Below are 27,442 nucleotides of genomic sequence, written 5' to 3'. Positions count from 1 at the left end.
GTGGAATAGTGGGCAGAGGAAGCTCTTCCACACACTCACCGGGCCTGGACTAGGGCTGGATCTGGGTGTCCCCAGAACACGGCAGAAACTCTCACTCTGCAGGTGGGGTGGGGGGTGCTGCGGAGTGGTGGTGGGTTCTCAGGGGAATGGAAAAGGGTCTCACCCACACCGTGCCTGGCTTGGACAGGCAGGTCCTGCCGATGCAGGGTAGCTGGAAGCCCCTGGCTTTTTTCTGAAGTTCTGGGGCATGTAGTATTGTTTTGCATCCTTTGGCTTTCAGCCTATGAATTTCTTTATGAGTTAAGTGTGTTTCTTGTATACAGCATACTGTTGGATTTTGCTTCCTAATCCATTCTGCCAGTCTATTTCTTCTAATTGGTGAATTGAGTCCATTTACATTGATGGTTGTAATTGAAATGTATTGCCTTCTGATTGACATTTTATTTACCTGCTGTTGTATACCTCTTTTTCTCCTATGTTTGTCTGCCCTATTTGGTGGGTTCTTTCCATTCTCATTTGTGGAGTTGTCATTTTGGTCCCTCTCTAAAATATCTTTTAGTACACTGTGTAGGGTTGGCTTTGTTGTCATAAAATTCTTTAGTTGTTCTTTGTCATGGAAGTATTTGACTTTTCCATTAAACTTGAAAGAGAGTTTTGCAGGGTATATCAGTCTGGGTTGGAATTTGTTTTCTTGCAAGACTTGTAGTACTTTGCTCCATGCTCTTCTTGACTGGATGGTTTGTGAAGAGAAATCTGCCATTATTCTGATAAGTTTTCCTTTATTTTTTTATTTATTTTTATTTTTTTTTGTGGAACTGGGGATTGAACTCAGGCCCTTATGCTTGCCAGGGAAGCACTTATTCCACTGAGCCATCTCCCCAGCCCCTAGGTTTTCCTTTAAACGTGATCTTTTTTTTTTTTTTTTTTTTTTTTTTTTCTCTAGTGGCTTTAGTATATTGTTCTTGTGCTAGATTTCTGGGATCTTGACTATTATATGTCTGGGTGTGTTTTTAATTGGGTTGATGATGTTTGGAGTTCTGTATGCTTCGGTTACCTGAATGTCAGATTGTTTCCCCATATTTGAGAAATTTTCTGCTATTATATCTGTCCATATTGTTTTTATGTTATTTGTATTAATTCCTTCTTTCTCATTGATGCCTATTAGTTTTACATTGTTCATCTTTGTGTCATCTTGCAGATGTTGAACTATTTTTTTCCTGCATCCTAGTTATTTTTAAGAGATCATTTTCACTAGCTGCAATGCTGTCTTCAAGGTCTGACACTCTATCTTCACTTTCTTTCAAACATTTTTTCCAGTTTGTAATTGAGATTTTAATTTCCTGTATATCTCTTTGAATCTGCTTCATGCATTCTATTTCTTTTCTGTTTTGCTCATTCAAGGATTCCATCATTTTTCTATTTTCCTCTATTTTTTTTATTAGTATCTTCTTTAGAAAAATTTAGTAATTCTTTCATCATAGTTATTTCTTTTTTTACTTCAGAGATTATTTCTGATTTGATCTTTCTCTCTTCCTTTCTGCAGTTGTTTCTTTACTTCAGACACTATTAATTCTGAGATTTCAGGTGTATGATTTCCAATTTCTTCAATGCTAGTGTATCCTTCATTTGTTCTGGGTGGGTTCGGGGCCTGAGAATGCATTTTGCTCCTTCTCTTTGTCATTTTGTATAGCACTGTCCTCTGACCTTTGGTGTAGAGCTTTGGTACAGTTATTACCTTAGCACCTGCCAAAATTCTTACCCAAGAGAGATTATGTGGTTAAGGCAATTATATTAGGAACATTAATAATGGGTAGTGATATTTAGCAGTTGACAAACTTTTGTAACTAATGAGTTTGTATTTATATTGTGACAGTAAGAGCAAACATTATGTCTGTGTAGCTAAGCAGATATTAAATTGGGAATTTGTATTTAAATTAGATCCCCTAAGTTCTGTCCAATCACCTCCCCTTGATGTACATGAGGTCTTCCAGGCAGACTAGTTCCCCCTGGTTACCTGTTGCCCACTCTCTCAATCAAGAGAGAAAGAGAGATGATGCTCTCATAGATCTAGGTCTAGCAAAGTGACTGAGCTTATCAGATCTGGATCTACCAAGTTTGAACTTGTCCAGATGTGCCTGGCTTGGGTCTGGCTGCTGTGCTCAGCTTCTTCCTGCTGTAGCCCATGGAAGTGAACCTGCTGTGCCCCTCTAGCAAGATATTCAGCTCCTGGATTTGCTGGGTGGGTTTGACACCTAGCTTCTCTGCAGGGTACTCTGCTGCAGGGTTCCACACCATGCTCTTCTGATAGAGGAGGTTCCCGTGAGTGTGGATGGTCACACACACATGCCGGGCCTGGGCACTTGCTGGAAAGGGATCCGGGGAGCCGGCAAGGGGACACACACACATGCCGGGTTTGAGCTCTGGCTGGAAAGGAATCTGGGGAGTGGGTGAGCAGGCAGAAGGTCCCACACACACATGCCGGGACTGGGCTCTGGCTGGAAAGGGATCTGTTAAGTGCGCAGAAGGTGTCACATATGCCGGGCCTGGGTTCTGGTTGGAAAGGGATCCGGGATGCCGGCGGAAGGCCCACACACATGTCGGGACTGGGCTGTGGCTGGAAAGGGATCCAGTGAGTGCACAGATGTGATGTGTGAAATTTCACTGGAAGATAATTCTACTTGTTATTTTTCTAGTTTCCTGTGGAAGGACATCTCAGTTGTTTTCAATAACCCACCATTTTCATGAGTGCTGGAATAAGCTATGTTGAACCTTTTGTTTTGTGAAGGTCTGTAAGAATTTCTGTAGGGTACAGGCTTCACAGTCTTTTCTACATTTGGCACTCGTAGACAATGAGAGTAGTTATAAAAGTATATTTAGGTGAACAGACAAATTGCTTTTGGCTGAAGGCGAACTGCTTGCCTGCCTACCTAGGAGATCACAGGCTGGATGTCTGCCACAGCTGGCTTCCCCAGGCCCTGGAAGCTGTCTTCTGGGCAGTGGTCCTTGTCTTCCATGGGGAGGATATTTAGCATCTATGCTCTTTCATGTATTTTTCGACTGATAGCTCAGACTTGATACTGGCATCTTAAAAACTTTTAAAAGTAAGTTTAAATGATGTCAAAACATTTAACTTTCAGCATAGTATAAATGTTGACATTTAGAAATCAAATATAAATCTTTTTATCTGTATCTACTAGACTCTAAACACCATAGTGATTTGATACTCTTCATTTATCTTTGGAAATGTATAATTTGACTGTTATTTTTAACAATGTGAAGGTTGCTTTTCATTTTGAAATTACATTTCTATTATTATTCTTCCATACTAATTTCCATTCTGATGTCATTTTTTAATCTTTCTAGCTTTTACTGCCAACATTTTAAAGTTATGTTTATGGAGGCATCAAGTTATATATGATAGAATTCTCCGTAAGTAGGTATGTAGTTATATAGGTTTTGACACATGGTACAGTTGTATAACAAATGGTACAGTTATGTGACCCTGTGGTCACCACTGACATGTAGAGTATTTCTGTCCCCTTCTGTTTGTTTCTGGCACCACTGATCTGAATTTCTTCCTTATACCACTGCCCTTTCAATAATGATGGGATATGTAATTAGAGTTGCTATAATGTACTTGAGATTCATTCATGTGTTATCAGTGCCCAGTTGCTTTTAATTACAAAGTGGCATTCTGTCGTATGGATGGATGTACCTCCATTTATCCATTCACCAGCTGATGGATATTTGAGTTGCTTCCTGTTTGGGACAATAATGAATAATGCTGCTGTAAACACTTGCATTCAGGGCTTTGTATGGATGTTGGAACTTATGGTCATTTGGCGGATATGTTTTAAATTTATAAGAAGCTAGCAAGCAAGTTTCTATTTATGTATTTTAATTAACAAATGAAGTCGTGTTTTGAAATGTACATTCTTGGGTGGCTAATTTGAATTAAACAATGAATGTACAGTGTTACCACACGCACATGTAGTTCTGTGTGGGAATGTGATAAGAACACTTCAAATATGCTTCTTGGAGATGGTTTTCTAAAGAGGCTGCATTGTTTTGCTTTCTCACCAGCAAAACGTGAGACGGCCAATTGCTGTGCATACTTTCTATTGCCTGGTCTTGTTTGGCTTTTGCTTTTAGTCATTTCTTAGAGGTGCACAGTGGTATCTTATTACCTACTTTTAATTTGCACCTCTCTGGTGACTAATGACTTCAACAGTTGTTTGTCCTGATTTACCATCCGTATCTCTTTAGTGAAATAAGTGTTTAAATCATTCACTCAATATTGTACAGTTTGGAAAAAGCTCTTTGTTGTAAGACATTTTTATGTATTCCAGATAGAAATTCTACTCTGTAACATTTTTCATTTTATTGTTTCTTCTTAAGAGAATCTTTTTTTCTCATAATTTTTTTTATTGAGAAAGAAGTAATAAGACAGTTTCAAAACAGGTTAGTAGGACAGTTACAATAATTAATACATTGCATATTGTTATCTTTGTAGTAGGTATTCATAATACAAGATACAGACTTTTTATTTTAATAAAATCCAACTTACCAATTTTTAACTAGTTCATATACTGTCATTTTGTTTTATCTTAGAAATTCTAGCCCAAATGTGATGGTTAATTTTATGTGCCAACTTCGCTAGGCCATGCTGCCCAGCTTTTGGTCCGAACTGATTGTGAGTTAGCTTTCCTGTTCCTGAGATACAACCACTGGCACCCACAACTTAGAGGAGAGATGATTTAATTAAACTCATGGTTTCAGGGGCCTCAGTCCGTATTTAGCTCGTTTCAAGGCAGAAACATCGTGGAAAGGCATGGCAAAACAGATGCTTGGTTCTTGGTAGCTATAAAATAGAGGAGGAGAGAGTACCAGAGAGGAAGCAAGGGCGTAGTTATCGACCTTCGAGATCCCGCCTCCATAACCTGTCCAGACAAACTGAGTTTGGTTTTTCCTTTACTAATCCACTGAGTGCCTCCCCAACCCATCAAGTTGACAGCCCACCTTGAGAGTCACACTGGTTTAGATATTGCTGTGAGAGTGTTTTAAAGATTTGACAAACATTTAGGTCAGTAGATTTGGGTAAAGCAGATTGTCTTGTAGCGTATGGGTGGGCCTCATCTAGTCAGTTGAATACTTTCAGACAGTAGGCTTAGATTTCCCAAGCGGAAGGAATTCTGCCTTTGGACTTGCAGCCTGAGACTGTAGCATCAGCTGTCTCTGAACTGCTCTGTCCTGCCACACTGGCCAATTTATCCTATGCCAGTATCACAAATGTTAGTTATGTGGCTTTATAATACATCTCAATATCCAGTAGTATAAATTCTAGAACTTTATCATTTTTTCAGAATTCTCTTGGCTATATTTTAACCTATTACATTTTCTTCTAAGATTTCTTCTACCAAAAACCCCAGAAACTTCAACACTTTCTGAGCTTTTGTTGAATTTACATTGAATTTGTAGCCTAAGTCAATATGCAGTAATTTTACACTATCAAAATACTTGAGTCTTTCAATCCTTGATGAGGGCCTGTCTTTTCATTTTTAAGATCTTCTTTAATTTTTCTTTTTCTTTATTTTATTATTGTGGTGCTGGAGATTGTACTCAGGCCTTCACACTGAGTTAATATCCCTGGTCCTTTTGATTAATACTTTTTAAACAGTGTATTGTTGCCCATGCTGCCTTTGATCTTGTGATCCTCCTGCCTTAGCCCCCCAGTCAGCTGGGATTGTAAGCACGTGTCCATGCCACTTGTTTTGTTGTATTAGTCCAAGAGCTATATAATTCCTAAATGATTTTTTATTTTTAAATGACATAGATTTTTAACCTTTATCTTCTACTGGTTTGTCTAGATATACAATTGACTTTTTATATGCTAGTTTGTGTCAGAAGCATTCTTATATGTCCGTAGTCTACTCTGGCTGCCATAACAAAATAGCACATCCTGGGAGGCTTGGCCAACAGACACTTGTATTCTTAGGTTCTCGAAGCTGGGGAATCGGAGATCAGGGTACCAGTACCTCATGGTTCTGGTGAGACCTCCTCTCCAGCTTGAAGATGGCAGTCTTCTTGGTGTGCACTTGCATGGCTTTTCGTTGGCATGTGCATATGGAGAGAGCTAGGGAAAGAGGGAGATCTCTCCTTATGAAGATTATTCATGCTGTTATGCGTGACTCACCCTCGTTACATAGTCACCTCCTAAGTGTCTCCCTCTAAGTATTACTGTATTGGGGGTTAGAGCTTTAGCATAGAATTTAAAGGGAGAAACATTTATTGTACAAAACTAAAATAACTGATTAATTCCGAGTTTATCTTAACAATTTTAATAGTTTATACTCTTTATATTTTCTAGGCATATAATCATGTCTTCTTCAAATAATCGTAGTTTTATTTCTTTTTTAATTCTTATGTCATTTGTTTTCTTTTTTATTGCATTGGCTAGAGTTTCAGGTACTGTGATAGATAAAACATAGGCTAGTAGGCATCCTGTTTCTTTTTTATCTTGGTAGTAGAAGAGGGGAAGGTTGTATCTGACCTTAAATATGATGTATTTGGAAATGTTTTGTGTTTTGGTGGAAAGGTGGAGAACCTTTATTGGATTAAAAGAGAGTCTTTTTTGCTAAAACATTTTTTCATGAATAGATACTTTTATAAAATGATTTTTTTTGCTAGTATTGGCATGATCAGATGATTTTTTGTTTCTTATTGATGAATGCAGTGGACATTAATAGTAAACATAGAATATTACAACATTAGTAAATATAAACCTTAGAGAATCTTTAATTGTATGATGATTTTTATTATTTATAGTAGATACACAATGTAATCCTGGCAGATATAGCTATACCTAGCAAGTAGTTTAGTAGGAATAAATAAATGAACACAGGAGTGGTTTAGAAAGAACAGGTGACTTAGGATTTAAGCTTAAAAAAAATTAATATATAACCAAACACCTTTATGTGTCAAAGGTTAACAAAAATGTTTCTTTTATTTTAAATAGACTTTTAAGAAGCTGTAATGTTCTTCTAATGCAGTTCATTCTATTCAAAGGTATACGGTACTATTATGTTAATTTAGTCATAGAGCTTTCCTTTGTCTCTTTCAGTCATGTGTTATATGTAATTAAGGCTTGGGCACATAGGAATATTCATCAAGTTTTTCTCATTCCTAAGAATAGTGAAAATTTACAGAAAGTACCTTCTGTAGCAAATTTGTGTTTCATATCATTGCATATATACACTTTAAGGTGAGGGGGTAGGTAGGTGGCAATAGATGGATGAATAAATAAGTGACTTAACAGGTAAGTCACAAAAACTTGCCATAAGTTTTTCATCCAGGTGAAATAAACCATCACAGATGGTTTCTTATGGGTGACCTCTTTGGCCTGTTCTTGGGGGACTCTCTCATAGCAGGGCATCCTTTGGTGCGGTTGGGGAAAAGAAGAGTCAAGAGCACTACACAAAAATCAACACCATGCTTTATCATTGTCGAATTGAGAGCATCTCAACATATACCCCCGCATTTCACATTGTGCTTTACCCTTAACAGGAACAAGTAATAAGGCAGAATAGTACTTGAACCTCTCAATGCAGAGTTTATCATGTGTTGAATAAAGGCTACACTGCTACCAATATATTCATTTGTCCATGTGACACCATAAAAGACACTTAAGAAATACGATTCATTTTGAGTCAGAATTGTGCCTTTCTCTTATAAATTAGAAGAAAGGTTCTTAAAACCAGAAGTGGGATCAGAAAACAAATATTGTTCCACATGAGTATATTCTTGAACAAACTAGTTTTTGGAAAGATTATAAATAGAAGCTGAATCTCTGGAGATCAGTCCCATTAATACTACTGTGCCAGTGTAGCCCAGGGCGTACATGTACCTGAGTTTACAGGTATTGCTGACCTAAATTATAGACTTAGGTTTGAGACTATTGTGTTGAAGCATATACGCATCTCAAACTTTTTACTCTGACTCTTGATAAATTTAAGACAAATGAAATTTATGCCATGGTTTGTATAGCTGAGTCCCAAAATACATTGGTTCCAAGGCATCTAATAGATCAAGTATATAAGTAACTCTAAAGGTAGTTTAGGTAAAACTCTTTTTTATTTTTATAAATGGACAGTGATTTTTGGAGAAACTAAAGTTTTTTTTCTATCTGTAAGTGTTGAAGAGGCTAAAGAGCACAAGTATTTATCCTTTCACTTATTTGTTGTTTTAACATGCATTTCTTGAGGTACCTGTTAACTTGCTTACACTTGGCTAGGCAGTAGAGATGTGTGAACTACACTGTTTTGCTCTGTGTCATAAAGTGGCAAGTCATGGAAAACAAGTAAACTATAGTAATTGCACTGTAATTACCAATTACTATTAATGCTAAGAGGCAAATAAACAGGGTAAGGAAGCAAGTAAGTGGGCAGGTCACTTCAGATTGGGTGCTAGTGAAGACCATAGGAAGAGGTAATGTGCGTGTTTATGATTTCTGTGGTGACACCCAGCAATAAAAGTTGAACTCTCTGCAGAGGGTACTGCTTACTGTGAAGGGTCTAGCAGCATTCTGGAATGCTTCCTCTTTTACCCAGTGTGTAACTTCTACTCTTTTCCCATTTTACAGATGAGGAAAGTAAGGTGCAGACTTCAGTAACTTCCCAACCACAATTAGCTAACTGCATAAGTGGTGGAATGAGAATCCAAAACCAAATGGCCTGGCTCCAGACCATCGTATTCATTTTCATTTTGGTGAAATAGCCCAGGATAGAATCAAGCATATGATAGCTAGCATGTTTTTATCATTTGTTTTCTGTTAAGTAATTAACATTTGCCTCTATTTTATTATGAAATTTTCATTATTATTTTTCAGCTAAATACAAACCACCTTAAAAAGAAAAGGAAAATGGTAGCAACTTCTTAGTTTAGGATCAAATTTAAAAATGGTAAGAATCTTTTAATGTGAAGTCAATTAATTTGAGCCCTTTTGTCTGTTTATGAAGGCCTGTATTCACTTACTCAGAAAGACATTGTCTTGATCCTTTTGGGCTGCTGTATCACACCACCATAGGCTGAGTAGATTAGAAGCATACAAATTTACTTCTCATAGTTTCGGATGCTTGTGAGCCCAAAGTCAGGGTGCTAGCTGATCCTTAGTCTGGTAAGGGCCCATTTTCTGGTTCATGGATGGTGCCACCTTGCATAGCAAGGCAGTTCTCTGGGCTCTTTTGTAAGGGCACCAAACCCAACATGAGGACTCGATCTCCAACCCCAAGACCCCACATCCTATCACCATCACTTTGGTAATTAGGTTCTATCCCTTCCTCCCTCTCTCCCTCCCTGAGCTGGACATGAGTCTAGCACCTTTATACTCAGGTACATCCCCAGCCCATTTTTAGCTTTTATTCTGAAATAATGTCCCTAAATAGCTAAATTGTTCAGGCTGGTCTCAAATTGTGAGCCTCCTGCCTTAGGTTCCCAGAGTGTAGGGTTACAAGTGGGCGCCATTACACCTAGGTTGGTGATTAGGTTTCAGGATATGAATTTGAGGAGACTTGAGCAGGAAACACACAGACATTTAGATTGTAATAGAGTAATACAATAAATATGAAGAAAGGTATACTTACATCATTTGGAATAAATGAAAATTAGAAACTTTAATAGTCTAAATTTGAAAACGTATATACTGATATTATCATGGATACCCATGGATGTATTTGATGTTTGTGATAGGATGACTTTTTTCTAGTTTATACATAATGAATTTCACTTAAAACTTCCCATAACTCTGTAACAACCCTGTGTTGTAATAGGGGAAGAAACCCACTTTTACCTTTTTAAAGTGAGAAAAAGCCAGGACTTCATAATCTCATATATGCAGTTTGAGTTAAGCTAAGTAGCAGGTAATCTTGGATCGTGGACTCATGTCCTTTCTTAGAAATCATATCTTTAATTATAATAGCAGAAGCAAGAGTCTATATAAGCCCAACTGTGCAAGTTAGCCTGCAAATTACCTTACTTTCACAAAAGCAAAGTGTGCTTTTACTGGTCTTCAAAATATTTATCCAGATGGATCTAGAAGAAAATTATGGCATATAATGTTTTAAGTACTGATGATGTTTTTGTCTTGTTTGGGGGGGGGCATTTTTGAGGTATTTTACCATAGCTAAATGAGTTAGTTGCATTTTAACTCATTGAAAAACATTTCATTGTAACTCACTGAAGCAAATTTCAATTGAATAAGGGCTATGGTTTTAATGGGACTGTGCCATAGTTAATATTCTAATCACTACATAAATAAGAGATGTCAGGAAGAGAGCAATACCATAATAATGTACTGGAAGGGAGCAACATCTGTATCAGCAAAAGTAATAAAAGAAAAATAATAGGAAGTGACCTATATTTTACAAAAGAAGAGGTACCTTTTGAAAGTCTTTAAGTACAGATGAAAGACAAAGAAAATAGACTAGAGATAAAAATAGTCATATGATGTAAAAGTCTGTCTACCAGAGCTTAACCAAAACAGTGGAGAATAGCAAAAGGTAGGCTAAATATTGAATGTAGTAGCTACTGAGTAGTAATCAAAGGAAAGGGAGATGGAGAAACAGACTTTGGCAAAAGAAAGGTCGAAAGAAGGGACAAAAGTACACTTTAGGTTTACTCAAATAAGGGTAAAATAATAGAGGAAAGTAATACCAAATAGATGATGTTGAAGCATAATGAATATAGATCCTAATGTTATGCACATTGCTTAGCAACAAGCAATTTACAAAAATGAAAAAGGAAGTACAAAAAGCAATTAAAGGAAGAAAGAGACATATGTCTTGTAATTAGATACAAGGTGAAAATGAGAGCAGGCAAGATGGAAAGTAAATTTAGACCTCAAAGAAATTTAAGATAAATAGTCACATTTATTGTTATTGCTTGGGTTAGTTTTTTAAAAGTTAGACCCAGAATTGTAATCAGTTCCCCCAAGTGAAGATATTGATTTGCAATGTAAAATTTATTCCATACCCTTCATATGAAGCAGTGAAAATATATGTAGATATTCATGTGATTTAATATTTTAAATATAAACATGTTTTAAAATAGTATGAAAAGAACAAATCTGTGAAAATGATCAAAATATGTTAGGAAGGCACTTGGCAATGATTTTCATCTTTCGCCTTCTTATTTTGTATTTGAATTATTTTATGTATGCATATCTAATACCTTATTTTAAATATTTGGACAGTGGTTAGTATTCAACCTGTTTGTAAAGTTCAAAAGTACCCTTATATAAGTAATACCTTCTAAAGGCCAGTAGATGCATTTAAAAATAAGTAAATTAATTCATTCCATATTTCAGCACTTAGAATGCATTTTCAGTATATGGATTTAGATTTGACCTTGTAAAAACTGAAAGTAATACATATCCCATATGCCACAATTACCACAGGGTTCCTCTAATGAATGGATTACTATCACAGACATTCCTCAGACCCATCTTTGATTATATCCCACCTGTAAACTGAACTTTTTCTCCTGATGATGTCTTTTAAGGTAGTAGCGTCTCAAGTCTTTCCCTCACCCACTTAAGTAAGCAAGCCATATTCCATACTTTTGGAGAAAAAGCACAGATTTAATAACAAACAGGAACAACTCAATGAGAGTGGTACTACTCATGCTCTTATTAACAGGCATTTATTGACTTTGGATGCTTAAGAGTCGTTACTCCTGATGCATCTGAACAGAGCTTTCTGCCAAAGAGAGTTCCTGCTGCTCAGTATTCGGAGGCTGAAGATGGTAAATTACAGTGCATAAACTAGACGCTGGTTAGTATCACAGTTGCAGTGGTTGGCACTCAACATAGTTGTCCAATGCCTTAATATGAAAGGGTTGAAGGGGTTGTACTTAGAATTTACCCATTGCTAAAGCTGAATGCTTTTAATTAAAGTAGAAGACAAAAAAAAAAAAAAAAAACCTGCCACACCCTTTCAAGGAGTAAAGTGCTATATTTCATTGAGTTTGGGGCACTATTGACTCTAGTATCACCAGCATATTATGTGCCACTATGACAGAAAATATTGTGCCTATTAAACTATAATGCACAGCTTGTGATATACATTCTAAGTTTAGGCATTTTTATGTTGTGACCAAAGGTGTCTGAGAATTCAGTGAGATAAGATACAATATTGTGAGCTGTCTTCAAATATCATCTACCAGTAGCAGTGCCATGCAGTCTACTTTATTCTGCTTTTAAACATATTCTTGCCCCATTACCCTGTTTCCCTGCATTTAACCTTGACTTTGTTCAAAAATACCTTGGTCATCTACTCCAGAGTTGCTCCACTTCTTATAGGGACACTGATCAGGTTGGGTTAGTGCTTACCCAGCTGACTTCATCTTAACTTCATTACCTCTTTAAAGACTGTCTCCAAATACAGTCATATCCTAAGGAGCTGAAGGGTAAGAATTTGGAGGGGACTCAGTTTCAATCAGCTCCATACTAGCCTATTGCTTACTCTCCTAACTTGTCTGCCTGTTCCCAAGATCGTATATAGAGGCATTCTCACATGTCCTTCATATCGCCATTTGAGAGATTATTCTGGACTCATATGAGCACATTACTTTCCCTATTGAAAATTCTTTATAGTTCCCAGCCATGTGGAGTGTAGCATCTGGATTCCTTCAGGTGGCACTCTTCTATGATGTACTCCAGCCACCTTCCTCCTTACACTGTACACCAGCCTTTCTGAAATATTTAAAGTTCCCTAAAGGTTTTGAACCTGCGCCTGTCTCCCTTTGTGCACGCGTAGTGTTGTCAGCACTGCCTCTGTCTCATCAGCTGTAGCTCATTTAAAACTCGATGTAGGGAGCACTTTCTGCAGGACTCTTGCCACTTAATGGGCAGGAAGAAATACAGCAAACAGCAATAGTACAAATTGAGGGAAGTTTTTAGATTAGTATATGAAAAGACATCCTTTTCATGAAAAAGACTACAGTGAACAAGAACAGAGTTCTATAAATGAAGCTTATTGTTATAAACTCTTCTTGTGTGGAGCCCCAACAATTTGTTAAAGGGACACATTTCTAAATTTAAGTCTTCCTTCTCATTGTTTACTCAGCTATCAGCTCAGGGCCTACCTCATCACATTTAATCACTTCCTTGCACCTTCCTAGCATTCCAGATCCGGGGCGTTGTCCCTAGAGCTGCAGTGCAATCCTGAGCCCACCCTCATAGCAGTCTCTATTCTAGTGCCCCAGACACAGCAGTGCAGCTCTTCCCAGCTTTCCTGAAAACACGAGCACAAATTGTAAGACGTGCAGGGCGAATTTTGAGCTGTCAGTACATTAGCAGTGATGTGGGAAATCTCATGGGGTCGGGGGAAAGGTGTAAACTGCAAGATAGTATCAAGGAGATGGCAGTACGTTAGTAATGCAAGGAATATGATGGACTTAAGGAAAAGGTAGAACTTATAAGGTAACGTACAGGAAAGGTTGGTCCATTAGTAACATGGGAACGCTGACTATTTGGGAGACTTGCTTCATTCTTCTTGGAATGAGGTGAACTTCTCTTTACCATAAAGATACTTCACTACTATTACTGGTATAATTTTTATTACTTTTATAGCTCTAACTCACCACATATCTTTTTAAATAAACATTAATTAAATTTCTAGCTAATGTTATAGAACAAAATTATTATTCTTGATTAATGCAAAAAAAAATATGAGTGGGAAAAATTCCTTCAGAACCTCTGAATCCCTGAACTAGCAAATGTTATATGTGTTAATTAATAAATATGCATCTTTTGGGGACCCATTTGCTACACACAGAAACATATTCCTTGCAAGAAGCTCTGTAACCATGACTGTATGACTGTTCTTTGTATGATCAACGTAGAATTCAAAGAGTTGTGCAGTTTTTAAAAAAATAGTATTAAAACTGTAAATATAACACGGGGAGACTATAGGATATAAGCTTGTCTTGTTCTACATGGCTGGTGAGTTAGGCACAGCTAATGGCTGCCCTTTCTTCCAGAATATCTTTTCAGGGTTGTTTGTAGAGCACCCCGCTCTGAGAGACAGTCTGTCTTCCTCTACAGCAGTGGGCAGGCTAGCTTTCTGATGCTATGGGTTGGCTGTGGTTTGCTCCTGAAGCAATTCATGTATTGGAGGCTTGGTACTTAGTGTGATGATATTAGGAGGCAGTGGGACCTTTAATAAGTAGGACCTAGTCTGAGGTCATTACTGGCCCCTCCTCTCACCCTGGTTGCCTGTCTCTTCAGGGAACAGAGCTTTCCCTTACAGGCATTCCTGCTGTGATGCCACCTGCCATGATGTAGGATGCAGCCATCAGGGCCTGCTTGCCAGAGCAATGCCCTGTTATTGGGGCTGTCAGCTTCTAAAGCTATAGGCTTAATGTAAACCTTTCATCACAAGTTATCCAGCCTGAGGAATTTTCATGCAGTAATAGAAAAGCGACTAATATACTGGTCATTTAAAAGGATCCAAGTTTTCTAAACTCACCTCTTCTGTAATCCAGCCTTTTACATAATCAAACATTCTTTTGGGTCCATCTGTATTACTTCATAGAATTCAAAGTCAAGGAGAACTGACCCAGAGGTGCTGATACTCTTGTGGATTACCATGAATAATGAAGTCCTTTGTCAGTGATCCAGCCACCCTGGGTCTTCTGCCTGCATTTCTGCTGTGGCATGTGGTTTCCAGAAAGGAGGCTAAGTTCCCAGATCTTTCACTGTTGTTGTTGTTTTTCAAAAGAATAGATGCTGATAGGGAGAAGGAATTCTGGAAGAATCTTAAGGAAGTCCTGGTCCTTAAGAGAATTTAAAGGAAGTTCATGGCAGTTAACAAATTTGTTGACTAAGGCAGTAGTGGCTGTCTGCTCTGTTTCTTGTTAATAAAGAGGAAGCAGGGTGGTGGTTGCCAGTGAGTCACAGACACCATTTCTCCTGCAGGGCATCCCCATAAATGTGAGGGCTGGACTTCCGCCCACCCAACTGAAACAACTCAAGATTCACCCTGAGTGGATAGAATGTTCCCCTGCCTTTCAGATAATGGTTTAAACAAGAGCGCGTCCTGTATGAGAATAAAGAGAAATGTATGATTTCTGCAGGCAGAATCATTAGAACTTTGGTTTTCTTCAAGACAGACAAGGGTAGAACGTGTAATACTTGACAAGTAAGAATGGCAACAGCTGTGACACCTTAGCTCAGACCTTTGGTACTGTATCATGCCAACTCTATCTAGAAATAAAGACTTCTTTTCAGTGTTTAGCTAGACTAAACAGTATACATTTAAAGATCTGTATTTAGAGTAAAAGTATTTGTAAAAATCAAGAGAATAATAAATGCAAAATTACAGATAGTGCTTGCTTCAGAAGATGCAGCACAGGATTATGAAGAGAAAGGAACACTTAGGTAGCTGTGGAGAATAATTTTCTAGCTCTTAAATTCGGTACAGGCTCACAGGTTTTGTTTTTATTATCATGCTTCATAAGACTATTTTACATATTCTTTTCCAAGTTTTAAATACTACATAGTAATGTTTTGCAGTCTTAGATTTACTAAATTGCTATAATTTGTATAATATCTGTTAGATCCTTATGTGGGTTTTAGTAAGCGAAGGATAATATCTTTCCTTAAAGTCACTGTTATGGTTTGTGTCTAGGTGTCCCCCAAAGTCTCCTGCAGTCCTGGGGCAGCTTCTGGAGTTTGTGATTGATTACTGTGGGTGCGGACGCTGCACCTGCCCTGGGGAGGTAATTTGCATTTCAGTGTAAGAAGGGAAGAGAAGCCAGCTGCTTGAGTTGCTGCTACCTCACCGTCACGCTCTTGCTCTTTGTCACCACCATGAAGGGCTGCCCTCTGCCACGTGCTGCTCTGCCTTGGAGCCAGCTGAATATGGACTGAAACCTCCAGGAACTGTGAGCTAAGCAAACCTTTCCTTCTTTCATTTTGAGTGTCAGGTATTTATCTCAGCAACGAGAGAAGAGTAACTAAGACAGTCACTGCAGTGTTTGACAAGAATGTCCAACAGGAAATTATATATACCTCCAAGGAAAACATACTGTAGATGTTCAGTGTCGTACCCTTTTAAAATAATAGATTATTATGGAATTATTGCAAATAAATTCCCTGGTCTTTAATTACGATTAATTTAGCTTGATGTCTAATTCTAAATATAGTTTTTATCACTTCTGAAAGCAGATTGTATACACTTACATTTATAATGCTGAGAGGCCACTATGCATGAATTTGAGCAATTTGGGGTAATACTATGTGAACTGTCCCAGCTTCACTGTCTATGGGGAGTGGGATGACCCTGTTATTTCCATTCTCAATTTATGTGTCTTGAATCTTAAAGGGCTCCTCAGTACCCCTGTGCCTAAGGCTTGGTCAGCAGCCTATGGTGCTGATGGGAGGTGGTGGAACCTTTAGGAGGCAAGACCTAGACGAAGGAAGTTAGGTCATGGGCTTGCCCTTGAAGGGGATCTTGGAGTCCCATCTCTCTCTCTTTGCTTTGTGACTGCCAAGAGATGAGCAGCGTCCTCTGTATGTGTACCTACCACTATTTATTGTGCCACTGGCCTAAGGCAACAGGACTGAGAAACCATGGCCTGAAAAACCTTGAGTCAAAGCAAGCTTTTCCTTCCCTCAAGGTGATTACCTCAGGTACTGTGTCACAGTGATAGAAAAGTAGTGAACACATAATTCTGTCTTCAGTCTACCTAAGAGATCAAGGCTCTTCAAGCCTCCCCAGGCTTAGAGAGAAGCTCTAAGGAGAGTTTTGTGTTCCCTGTGTCCCCTCACATGATTGCAGCTCCTGGGAGTGCCTCAGTCCATAATAGATACGGGAGACTGGCTTGCTGTTTGGTGAGGCTGACCTTGCTTTTTTTTTTTTTTTTTTTTAAGTATTTAGTTGTTACAGGGTCTCACTATGCAGCTCGGACTCATAGTGATCCACCTGTTTTCAGCCTCCCCAGCACTGGGATTACACACATGTGCCAGTAAGCTGGCCGGACTCTGTAGCCAGTTCAGCCCGGCCTGGGGGTGGGGCCAGTGCAGCATGTGGTACCAGGGATCAAACTGCAGTCCCTGCACCTGCCTAAGCAGGCGCTTCAGTCCACTGAGCTCTCACCAGCCCCTGACACTAGATTCTTTATGCAGTCTCTTAGATAAAAATTTTTATCACCCATTGTCACACACAAAATAACTTTTCTTATTTTGTATTACTTGTGCTTTGCAGCAGCCCTGCAGTGGCTGTCGTCACTACCACTCCGTGTGTTCAGGGGGTCAGAGAGAGGTGAAATAGCACTGTGTGGTCCCTTAATCAGAATGCTGGCTTCATTCTGTGGATTCTAAAATTCATGCTTTTAATAATTTCACTTCTTTGTCATTTAATCCTTTAATTCTAGTAGTATATGTGAATACATACAGTCTTCCCTTTTTAGCCTTAATATAAATCGGAATGCCACATAATTGTGATCAGAAGTCACATAGTAAGGACATCTGAGCCCAGTTCTCTGACCACTAGGTAGAAGAGGAGACAGCATTGGTGGTTGCTGAGGATTTTCTGATTACCTCATTTTAAAAATGTATTCCATACTTTTTGTTCTCAGCCAGACTACCATTGATATCTTGTGGCTAATGTCTTTTGATAAGCTGAATTGAACATTTCTAAAATATGATAGGGATGTAACAAGCACATTAGAAGTGTTTCTATTTTGTTAAACATAGTTACATTTCCTTAATGTGTAGCTGGAAGGAGAACTAGCATATATGTATTTGTTTATGTAAGAAAGCAGGCAGGGTTTGCACAGAATTTTGATGTACGGTATGCCATGAAAAGTATAAATGTCACTTTCCTCCTGATTTATAATTGGTCCCCATGAGGGAACTCAATTACTTAGTGTGAAATGGGCTTCAAAGGCAGAGTATGAAGTATATTTATCCCCAGCTTGCAGATCTCTCTTTATTCAGCTACAGAAAAAATAAACAAATAAATACTTTAATCTGACTTTCAGAGCACTCAGAACAAGGTCTTGCAGCATTACAGTAGCAGGAGCAGACCTCCCCCAGGACACCCTAGGCTGGCAGTATCACTGAGTACCATCTCACCGGGGCTCCAGGGCCCCGAGACCTGGGTTACGCTGTTTCCAGGAGAGGGCCTTACAGAAGACGGATTGCTGCTTAAATCCATGGAGTATTTTATCTTGACATATGCTTGAGAATGACTTGCCTTGGTGGGTTTTGATAGGAAATCAAAATATCTCTCCTTTCAGTAGGAATGTTTTGTATCCTTATAAACTCTTTCTGGGGACCACACTGTCCTATACATAATAAATGTTGAAATGTAATGCATAATTTGAAATGCAGGCCACCCCAGCTTGTAAACTACATCAGAATCTTAGCAGATAATCACCAAGGACCTGTCTTTTACTTAATCCTTTTAGTCTTGCTAGGGTTTCTCTCTGGGATCACTCTTTTTTTTCTTTTTCCTTTTTTTCCCCATTTAGTAACCAGACTGATCTATAGTGCTGATCTATCAGGTGAGCAGCTGTTTATTGCACACTTATGGCCCACTTTAGGGGTTTTTTCTTGAGAAGAAATAAGTCCCAAATAAGATCCCAAATAAGAGTAGATCAATTGGAAAGGTGGACTGTAAAATTCAACAACATATAAAAATGGTGCTCAGTTGTCTCTGCCAGCCCGTGAGGCATCTTTAAACTGTAGTGTGGGGCAGGGGAAATAGCACGGTGGCATAAGCGCCTGCCTGGCAAACATGAGGTCCCAAGTCCGCCTGGCTGGCCCCCAAACTGGGCGTGGTGGTGCACACCTGTAATCCTAGCATAGGAGGATCACTATGGGTCCAAACTGTATAGCAAGACCCTGTATCAAACAGTAATAATAAGTAATAAACTGTGGTGTCTACTCATAGCTTAAGGTCTGTAGCTCCTGTTAGTGTTAAAATAGAGAAAGAAAAGGATGAGGGGAGCCTTTTCTGTGCCCTCTTGGGTTCCAGGGTCACCTTTCAGTGCCTCCTGTCTCCAAGGTTCCCAGCATTCCCAGGACACCACCGCTTCAAAGTCACCAACAGCTTGTCCTTCCCTTTTCCAAAATTGTTAAAGCCCTTATTTAGTTAGTAGAGAAGTATTTTGCTTTATCTAACTCATACTAGGATGTGTCTTGCTCTTCTAGAGGCATGGGCTTTATTATAAGAAAATACTAAATGCTTATGAAGTCAAGCGAAGATAGATTATTTACCACATGGATTAAACTGAAATCATAGAATAAGGCCAAGCAATGGCCATTATGCTGGGGCTGCAGGATCACTGTGGAAGCAGAGCAGCAGGTGGAGGCTGTTCCTTAGGGTCAGCTACCCTGCTTTTTTATTACTACTTGCCTTGTCTTGTTTCTGAAATTGTAGGTTCTGAAAATGCCACGTGTTAACATGGTGGCAGCTGTGTTAGAAGCTCTGTTGGTGGAAGTAAGGTTTGGAGAGAGCTAAGACATTAGCTGAACTCGTGAATGCCCAATTTTAGGTCCGAGTTATGTGTCAGACAGACAAATTAAGTTAGAAGCTGTTGAGATAAGGCATAGATACCAACCTAGAATGGAGACAAGCTTCCACACCAAGCAGAGAGCAAAAATCATGAAAGCATTTGGCAAGTCAGGCCTGATAACCTGGGGAGAAAAGTTGACCTGGTTCTTGGCTTTGTGTGGGGGTTTAGAGTCTATAGTCTGGAAAGTGGATCTGCAGTAAACAATTATACTGTGAGCTAGATTCTTATTTCTCTGTCTGCCATCCTAGAAAAGCAAAGGACTTCAGGATGGGCCTGATTGGGTGGCTTTTTGGAGGGAGCCATATTCTAGCAAAGGCCTAGAGATCAAGGCAGGGTCAGAAGCAGCGTGGGTGGGAGGCCAAGGCCTGGCAAGCAGAGTGAATCCTGTGTGGAAGTCTATGAATGAGCCTTCCTTGTCTCTGAGGGACTGCTGGTGAAACCTGAGGGGCAAGCACGGTGGGCACAGGAGAGAGGCCAGAGGAGGCGGAAACGAATCTGTCCAGGAGCCAAATGGGCCCCATCAAGGGTTTAGAATCTTGCAGATATGTGATCTGACTCCAGGAATTGTAAGTTGGGGAAAGACAAATTGTGCTGTGTGGCCCCGAGTGTGCATGGGACTGGGATGGGAGATCTATCAGGGAGGGAGGTTAAGGTCTGAAGGCAAAGCAGAGGGGGCTCTTGTCACAGTGGCATTTAAGGGGTGTCCAGCAAGACCCCTACCCCGTATATCTTCCTCATTATCTCTGGCACTGTGTATAAAACTCTGTAGTTCTGGAAGTCCTTTTTCATGAGAGTTCACGAGGCAAGACAAGAATACAGTGAATGCTGCTGCCTAGTGGCATCCAAATAAAAGGTAGGCTTGTAAAAACACTGCGGTGTGTCCTCATCCCCCTTACTCACCAGCTTGACCTGACACGATTTCTGGCTTTTCCTAAACATCAAAATGACCCTGAAACATAAATATTTTGAATTGATTCAGGACATGCAGGCAGCCATACCAGGCAAGTAGACACCCAGGAATGAGGACTTGCAGAGTTGCTTCAGGAAGCAACAAGAACAATGGGGTATGTGTTCAGAGAAGGGGGAGTATCTTGAGGGGAAAAAATGGCACTGCAGCTTTTACTGTAGTAAATTTTAAAAATGTAAACACTATTTTTTGGTCACAACTTACATAACAAGTGGTTGATTTAACTGTAGTTGCTTTAAGTGTTAAAAGAATTTGTTGACTCTCACAACTGGAACATCCAGAGGTGTGACTGGCTCTGGGTTTAACCCCGTCAGGCCTCTGGTTTTATATTTTTGGTTTCTTTCAGCCTTGCACTTGCCCTGTTTCTGTGGTTATGTTGGGCAGATTCCCCTTATGGTTATCGTACTGATGACAGCAATCCAGGCCTAACATCCACAGGCTCACAAACTTGAGCTAAGAGTGTTACTCTGCTCAGAGCGTAAGAAGACCTGGGCTTCTTGGTAAAACTTGAACACTACCTGTGAACCAATGAGGAGGGCCGTGAGTGCCTCATAACCCAGGAACTGTTTCCTGAGGACAGAGGGAACAGCATCCTGCTGAACGGTAGAGCATATCTCCAGAGCTTTGCATGGGATCATTCCCTCCCAAATCACAGGGATGCTGGAGGCCAAGGAGTCTAAGAACCTGCAGATGCTGGCAGATAGGAGGATGGATAATTTAAGCCTTTATATCTATTCACGTTAAAGAAAATAGACCTCAGCAAACAAATGGGAAAGTTGTTGGTTTTAGATTGGACAGTAGAGCCATTCCCAAGTCTCTGAAACTTGTGCTCCCCACACCAGCCTTGCCCCAGTACTCATGCATATGGTTACTGATTTACTTGTGTGGCTTCCTTGGCCCACTATTTCTGTCCCTGACACATTCTGTACTAAAGGGAGGTTGTTTAAGCCTGAGAGTCTTCGATAGCTAGATGCAGATCCTATTTGTTTAGTAAAATTATGCTTTATTTAGAACTAGTCATTTAAATAAATTAAACAGTTCTTCATTGGACATATTAATTTTAGAAACTGAAGTTTAGCAGAAAGGGAAAAAGATGCAAATAAGAATAATTGGTTAATGAAAGGTTTGAGGATCTTTTGCTCTCCATGTAGTTTAAAGAAAATTTAAACTTCAAAGAAATGAATTTTTCAACTTTAAAAATACAAATAGCTTTATTTGTTTAAATAATACAAGGCTGTATTTAGTTTTTCAGAAGTATTTCTAAATCAGGCAGAATATACATATTTAGAAATTTTAATCCTAGGTCCTTTCTTCTCTGTCAGCCATACTCATTAGTATGCACAGGAATATTAACATAAATATGAGCATATGCATCCTCATCAATCATGTGCAGGGTGCTTTCGAGTTGCTGAGGATACATGCAACTCGAGAAAAGTAGAATACATGCTTCTTTTGCTCAGGGAGCAGCATATGATCTGTTAGGGAAGAAAAGCAAATACGTGGAAAATAAATAGTCATGGCTTTGTTCACTGCCTGTTGCAGGCAGGTGAGACAACAATAAGGAGCTTAGAAGAGGCAACAATTGCGGCGTGAGGAAGGGGGGGCTGCAGAGGAGCAAGAGGCTCAGGCAGGGAGCATCGTCTGTGGCCAAGCAGGTTTGCTTTTGTACTTCCATTTTATTCCATTTTCCTTAAAATTATTGTTACAGTATGTTGCTGGATTCCAAGATTTTTTTTTCTTTTATAATAGTTTCCATTTCTGATTCCATTTCTGATCATTTATATATTTTCCAAAATTTCTATAATGGTTCCCTATTATCCTTTCATGCTTGTTTTTATAATAAAATGATAATGTAATTCTAAACTTATTATGTTGAAGAACTGTTATATTTCTTAGGAAATAAAGGTTGGAAGTTTCTTTTTTGTTTGTTTTGTTTTATTATGTATTTGATACAGGGCCTCATTACACAGCTCGGACTCATAGTGATCCTCCTGTTTTCAGCCTCCCCAGTGCTGGGATTACAGGTGTGTGCCGCCACGCCCAGTCTCACTAGCTGGCTCAGGGTGCGGGCTGGTATAGCATGTGGTACCGGGGATTAAACCCGGGTCCCTGCGCTGAGCTATCTCACCAGCCTGGGATAATTTCTTATCTAAAGGTGCTAAGCACTGCTCCATTTACCTGGTCGTTATTTGGCAGCATGTTTGTCTTGACACATTTGGACTTGATAAATTTTGAAAACTTAATCTATAATCTATGGAGGTTGGAAGACTTCTTAGCTGGCTTTATTTAACATTCAGTTTTTTGATTCCTCTCAGTTTAATAAATTTAGAATTAAACCTAAAGTTTTCCACATTATGTTATTTCTTCTTTAGTCATTTCCTGTCCTTTAGTCTTCATATTTTTCCATTATGCCTGCAAGCTCCCTCATTTGGCTGTAACTTCTTTTTGGACAGGGATCAGTGAGTCTCTCGAGCTTTAGATAGTACGTGGCACATGGAAGATGCTTCAAAAATGCTCAGAAATGAATGAAAACATCTCACACATAAATGGAAAGAAATAAGGAATAGGAGATTAGATCCAGTGATGTATTATAATTTTAGTTTTCACATGCGATTTTGCACAGTCTGTCTTATAGCAACTTCCTGCTAGTCTTACCTAGCCAGGCGCTAACCTTGATGTAAAATTTATGTGCTTAGGGGCCGGGGAGATGGCTCAGTGGAATAAGTGCTTCCCTGGCAAGTGTAAGGACCTGAGTTCAATCCCCGGTTCCACCAAAAAAAAAAAAAAAAAAAAGATTTATGTGCTTAGCAAAATTCTTGTGAGCATCAGGTATTTTTAAGACAGACCTGTTATCTATGACACATTAACATGTTTGATGTAGATGCACAGATTTTAAAAGATCTTTGAGTTTCTCTTCTGTATAATTAAGTTTTCAAACCAGTTTATGTATTGGAGATTCCACATGTGTATTTCCATTAGTCAGCGCAACTAAAATTCAATCACAATTACCAGCTTTTGAAGACCTTCCTTCATTTCCCAGCAGGCAGTTTTCTGTCAGAATTCATTTCCCATTTGGAAAATATCTCTCTGACCCATGGTTTTCTGGACACAATTCATCCTTCACATATTTGAGTCTTCCCATTGTCATCAATCCTCAGCTCCTGAGTTGCCAAAAGACTCTTTATATTCAGAGCGATAAGATCTAGCTAGAGAATTAGAGGAGAGAAAACTAACATGAGTGTTTAAAGGATTCTGTTCCAGTGATTTTTCTAATTTAAAATAACTGCTTTCAGTATCTGTTTCTGTTATTACTGTTTAAGAAATCAAAGTAATAATAGTTACAGTTGAAACAAGATGTGCTTTCTATTTTCCTTCTATCTTTATATAATTAAAATTAAACTTTGGCAAAGCTGCAGTATAATTCAGTTCCATTTAGCAAACATTTACGGACACCCTTCTGCTGTAATGACCCTACATTCTGTGGTCTGTACAAGAGAGTGTGATTCAGACATGACTGCTAAGGGGAAAATTTCACTGTGGATGGGGTTCAGGTTGAGAGGGCATCATTTGAGAAAGAGTATCTTGTTGGATCTTGGGAAAAGTATCAGATTTACCTTGTGAAAGGAAGCAGCATTCCAAGAAAGGGACATTGGGATTGGATGTAGTACGGCATGTACTGATTCTTGGCCGAGGAAGTGACATGATAAGGAGGGCTTCTTCAGAATTCAGGATGTAGAACATGTACTAGAAAATGAAGAGCCTCTCCACAGGAGGCCATGGTAACTGACCAATATCTGATTGATGAAATCTTGTTTCTAAGGTAAAGGTGATGGCCATGTGAAGAGAAGGTTAACACAGAAAAAGTCAAATATGTTCCATAGCAGTGATGGCAACCCTTTAGAGGTTTCAATGATACAAACAGCCCACCTTGGCACACATGCCATGGGCCCGCCACCACTGTTCTGTAGGTATTGAATATTTGGAGATGTGAAGACAGTTGTCAGGGTTGGGACCAAGGATGGGAAAGCTGGACAAGTTGGAGAATCATGGTGCCATGTTAGGATAAATGGATGCTGAGAAAGAGAAGGGTTACAGGTAGCGACTTTAGAGGAGGATGTCGGTGGTTAGGAGTAGGCCAGGGAGGAAATGGTCAAAGGGGAGGAGCAGTGTCCCATCCAGCAGGTCAGTCAATGAAGGTCATCTGGGAGAGGAGCGGGGAATGGAGGAGGGGACAAAGGACAGGAGACGTGAGAAATGGAGACAAGACAGGAGAGTCTGATCAAGTCTCATTTATTCAGGGGATGTGCTGGGTATATATCGGGAGTGTAGGAATGAGGAAGTCTCGGCTCTTGCCATCAGCAGGTAGCTAGGCAACGGAGGAAGGTCCCACCCCTGGGGCATAGCACATGATTCACAGGGAATGGGCAAGGCGGGAAGGACCAGAAACTTAACTCAGCAGGGGAATAGAAACGTAAGAAAATGGCTGACACCATTATAAGATAGATACCAGTTAATGGCTTCCCACAGAGCAGGGCACCTACAGTTTCTGGAAACAGTGAGAAGACTGTTTCAAGATGACAGAACCAAGAACTCAAGAAATAAGAGATCTGAGTTTAGTCATGTATAGCAGAAAGACAAATTGTTGGTGTTTGAAGAACTTCAGAAAAGCAGCAGAAGTGGTCAGCACTTAGCAAAGTCCCTAAGAAGGTTGAAGAATTTGTGTTAGGGGTGGGATTATCACACAAGATCCTCACTTACTTCAAGTAATATTAAATCCTTTTGAGGGAAATTTACTTCTCAGCTGACTAGTGTTATGTAACAAAATGCCAGTATATCATTAATACCTGTAGATTTTAAGTGTGCTTATTTTTACATTGTAGCCCCAAAACACTATTTTTACAAACCATTTGGAAATAATGTTTTGATATTGTTTGATTCTACTCTTTTGAAATTTCACTTATCCCTCTCTGAGATTTATTTCTAGGTCATTGATTCAGATTCCAAAACTAGTGTTTTCTATGAGCTTGTTTTATGCCTACTAGAGTTTCAATTCAAACATTTTCCAATAGTAGCAGCTGAAATAGCTTCAAAGACATTTTTCATTTTTCACATCTACCTTTTTCTTGGTTGATTATACCTTTCAAAAGGCCCAGATTGATGGTGCCTGGGATAGTAGCCTGTAGTAACCACATAAGCTTTTTTAGAATTGATTAAGAAACGCACTTCAGCCTTGTCCTGGTTCTTGAAGTCATCTTTTAGTTCTAAAAGGAGCTGATCAAGGAAAAATCGTATTAGAACCCTTCTTATGCATGACTTTGGGGAAATCAATTTCTAGAGTTTCTCAGCTAGAAAGTGAGAAGATATTACAGGCTCAATTAGGTTTCTTTCAAATTTAAAAAAGAAAAAAGTTTGGAATTCTTAACTATGCAGTTTGTTTTTCCATTTACCCATCAAGCCTACTAACTAATATGGTCCCAAGTTTAAATGTGACCAGGGTATTCCTTGTGCATTCTTCTCTCCCTGTGTCTTAGTTACTTTTTTTGTTGCTGGAACAAAATACCCAATACCCACAAATTAAATGAGAAAAGGTTTATTTTGCTTTACAGTTTATAGAGGTGTTAGCCTACACTCGCCTGGCTCCAAGGCAGGGCAGCATGGCAGAGTGGCCACACAGAGAAGAAAGAGCTCATGGAGCGGCCGTGGGAAGCCCCAGAGAAGGAGATGGGGGGGGAGGGTCCTTCCAGGCCACGCCCCCAGGGGCTGACCTCCTCCAACCAGGCTTCACCTCTCAGATCATAGCAGCTATGGACTCACCTGTGGACTGAGCCGCCGATATATATCACACACTCAGAGTCCAGTGAGCGCCCTCAGCGAGCACAAGAGGCTTTTGAGGGACATCTAGATAGAAAGCATAACACCTTGAGGTCCTGCTTCCTGAGGCGCACCACCCTCTTCCTCTAATGGGAGCTTCCCATCTCCCCCTTCTTGTGGGTGACTCAGCTTATAGCCTCAGATTACTTTTTTTTTTTTTTTTTAAAGCACAGCATGGTATCCTTGGCACCTTGCACCTCCAGTACAGATCAGGTATTCAATAAATATTTGATGATAGAGAAAATGGGTTGTATTGTATTATTGGTCCCTGTGGTGATTCTCCACACAGGCTAAGCATCAGAACCAATTATGAGTTTAGCAACATGGAGTTCCAGGGCCTATCCCCTCTTTAGTATTAGAGCTTTTAGGAAAGGGCTGACGCATCCACATTTGAAAATATCCCCACAGGTAATGCTCATGTGAGAAGTACTAGTTAGCCATTCTGAGTTCCTCGGGGACACAAAATATAGTTTCTGTCGCTTTATTTTAAAGCTCTAGGGTGATTTCTGGCAGAAATTAGATATACATGAAATGTTTGTGAATAAATGAATCCAACTTTTGAGAACAGTGATAAATAATAAATGAGAATAAAATGCCCTTTCTTCTGTTTGCAGATATAACACCTTGGACCTTTAAAAACTAATTCATGCTAACCATACAAAATTATATTTTTAAAGAAATGAAATAAATTATTTAAATGCCCAAACTACCATTTCTATAAAATTCAGAACTTGTTATTTGTTATTTAATGCTTATGGCTAGGATTTCTTCACTATTTTGCCTAATTTTTATAATTTTGCAAGACGATATTTGCTTTTATTATTACCACCTTGGCATTGATTTTATTTTATACTGTTTCTTTAGCAGTCACAATTCATCACTCTTTTTTACTCGTATAATTCTAATATTTTAAAGTTTAAGAGAGTTACTTTCTTTGAGGCAGGGAATGCAAAGTGGTAAAATACAGTAGAACTAGTTCAAACTCTGCACTGGCTCCTAACCCCACATTTGTGGCTCTTGTATTTA

At 39.2% G+C, this 27,442-nt stretch overlaps 1 protein-coding gene and 1 pseudogene across 1 annotated transcript in view; one reads left to right on the top strand and one right to left on the bottom strand.

The window, feature by feature from the left end:
* Efcab11 (EF-hand calcium binding domain 11) overlaps positions 1-27,442 on the top strand; it is a 192,723-nt gene that overhangs the window by 97,853 nt on the left and 67,428 nt on the right. The window lies entirely within an intron of this gene.
* LOC105742733 overlaps positions 23,659-27,442 on the bottom strand; it is a 33,284-nt pseudogene continuing 29,500 nt past the window's right edge.

The sequence above is a fragment of the Octodon degus genome, unplaced genomic scaffold (genome assembly GCF_000260255.1).
Source record: "Octodon degus isolate 3935 unplaced genomic scaffold, OctDeg1.0 scaffold00070, whole genome shotgun sequence".
Classification (NCBI taxonomy): Eukaryota; Metazoa; Chordata; class Mammalia; order Rodentia; family Octodontidae; genus Octodon; species Octodon degus.
Note: the sequence above shows the minus strand (reverse complement) of the source record. Positions and strands in the feature narration are given on the sequence as shown.